General features: G+C 41.2%; 1 non-coding gene across 1 annotated transcript; it reads left to right on the forward strand.

The window, feature by feature from the left end:
- The first annotated feature begins 2284 nt into the window (after positions 1-2284).
- Positions 2285-2391, forward strand: LOC129642501 (U6 spliceosomal RNA). The gene has a single exon (XR_008709770.1). It is a non-coding gene; the product is annotated as a U6 spliceosomal RNA (small nuclear RNA).
- The last annotated feature ends 208 nt before the right edge of the window (positions 2392-2599 follow it).

Here is a 2599-nt window from a genome sequence, read left to right on the forward strand (position 1 = left end):
AAGTCCTGATTCTATTGCAACCTGATAGAGCAACAGAAGGGGCTTCCCAGGTGGTACTGGTGGTAAAGAACCCACCTGCCAATGCAGGAGACGTAAGAGACACAGGTTCAATCCCTGGGTTGGAAAGATCCCCCAGAGAAGGAAATGGCAGCCCACTCCAGTACTCTTGCCTGGAGAATCTCATGGACAGAAGAGCCTGGTGGACTACGGTCCATAGGGTCACAAAGAGTCATACATGACTGAAGTGACTTAGCATGCACATACAGAGCAACAGAAATCTGCACGTGATAAAGCAGTTGCTTTTTGAAATGCACTTATTGTGCTAAGCATTTTACACAAATTATATCTTTTCCTTCTCATAGCAAGACTATAAGGTAGATATGGTCATTAAATAACTCGCTCCAGGTCACACAGCTGGTAAGTGGTGCTTTCAGACTATGAATCCAGGTGGGTCTCTCATAATACTATACTATACAATACTGCTTGCCCATGCCATCTGTTTCACAGATGAAATTTTAAAAGAGATTATTCACTTGGTAGATTGGCAAGGACTAGGAAGCCGAGTGATGTCCAGGGAGGGGAGGGCCTGAGAACAGTGCGCTTTGCTAGCCCTTGTAGATGAGATGACGGATCTCTCCTCCTCCGTTCCTAAGTCAGAATTTGCTCAGGTAGCCTCCTGTCTCCAGCTCCAGAACGGAATCCAAGTATTTCAAGCCATTATTTTCCAAACCGTCAACATGCAGTTTGTTTCTTGATTCCCAACCAGTGTCTTTCGAAAAAATGAAGTTGAGTAAAAACAGTGTATATTGTACCTTTCAACTGGAGTTCTGGTTTGTGTGAGAAGATAAATGTCTTTATTCTTAAAGCCAGTTTGTGTTGGGATTGTTGGTCCTTTGCAGCTGAAAGCATCCTGGATGATTCACTGAAGGTGTGAACAGTGCAATATTTCTGGAGGGCCATCTGACTACATGTGTCAAAAATTTCAGTAAACATACTCAGCAATACCACTTCCAGGAATATGTCTCAAAGAAGGAAATGTTTGTATGTGCCATTTAAAAGGATGTTCATGGAATCAATATTTTTAATAGACAGAAACAGGACTAAATAACTGTCAATAAAGATGATATAAAATATGTTGTATTCCCAATTCCAGAGCTTCCCAGGTGGTTCAGTGGTAAAGAATCCACCTGCCAATGCAGGAGACACAGGAGACTCAGATTCAATTCCTGGGTCAGGAAGACCCCCTGGAGGAGGAAATAGCAACCCATTCCGGTATTCTTGCCTGTGAATCCCATGGACAGGGGAGCCTGGCAGGCTACGGTCCATGGGGTCACAGTCAGACATGACTGAGCGACTAGACATGAGCACAAATACAAGCTGGATTCTACGCAAGGGAAAGCTATACAACCAGTAATGGACGAGATTTATAAGTCAGTGAATTGTCCACACTGTCTTAGGATAAATGACACAAATAGGAAATTATTTGAGCACGGAGTTAAAAAGCTAAGACAGTTTGTTTGGAGTGATTTTTGATAGAGACAAATATCATCACTAGATGCTGACACCATTGGATAAAGGATGGTGGAGAAGGATGTGCACATGTTCTCAGAGGATCACCTAAGGTTCTTTATTGATTACAAGGATAGGGGGACTTCATATCAGACTGCAGATGCCACCGTAACCAAGCGATCAGACTTTGCAATCCCAACAACGAGACACTGTGAGCCTCCTGACACGATGCCTTATAAACTACCACCCAGGTCATATCCTTGTCAGAAAGATTAAGCCAGATCTACTCAAAAGGAAACAAATTCAGACTGTAGGGCCTTCAACAAGACCACTGGCTTGGACTCTTCAAAAATGTTCATGTCTGGGAATTCCCTGGTGGTCCAGTGGTCCGGACTCCAAGTTTCCACGGCTGGGGCCCAGGTTTGATCCCTGGTTGGGGAAATAAGATCCTGCAAGTCACACAGTGTGCTAACAACAAAAATGCCAGCATCACAAGAGGAAAAAAAAAGACAAGAGAGAAATATTCTAGAACTGTGCTGTCCAACAGAAATGTAATATGAGCTATATATGCAATTAAAAAATTTTAAATAGCCACAGGTAAAACTAATTTTAATAATGTATTTTTAGCCTAATACATTCAATGCATTATTATTTCAATATGCAATCAATATGCAGAATTACTGATGAAATAATGTACATTTTTTTTGTGTGCGCTAAGTCTTGAATACACTCAATTTGGGCCAGCCATATTTCAAGGGCTCAAGAGCCATATACAGTTCTTGCTTTGGCAGTGCATAGACTAAAACTGGAATGATACAGAGAAGATTAGCATGGCCCCTGTGGAAGGATGACATGCAAATTTGTGGAGTATTCCACATTTTTCTGACATATATACACCACTGTATATAAAACAGGTAACTAATAAGAACCTGCTGTATAGCACAGAGAACTCCACTCAATACTTTGTAATAGCCTATTTAGGAAAAGAATCTAACAAAAATAAAGAGTGGATGTTGTATATGTGTAGCTGAATCATTGTGCTGTACACCTGAAGCTAACACAACATTATAAATCAATTATACTCCAAAAA

The sequence above is a fragment of the Bubalus kerabau genome, chromosome 1 (assembly GCF_029407905.1).
Source record: "Bubalus kerabau isolate K-KA32 ecotype Philippines breed swamp buffalo chromosome 1, PCC_UOA_SB_1v2, whole genome shotgun sequence".
NCBI classification, from domain to species: domain Eukaryota; kingdom Metazoa; phylum Chordata; class Mammalia; order Artiodactyla; family Bovidae; genus Bubalus; species Bubalus kerabau.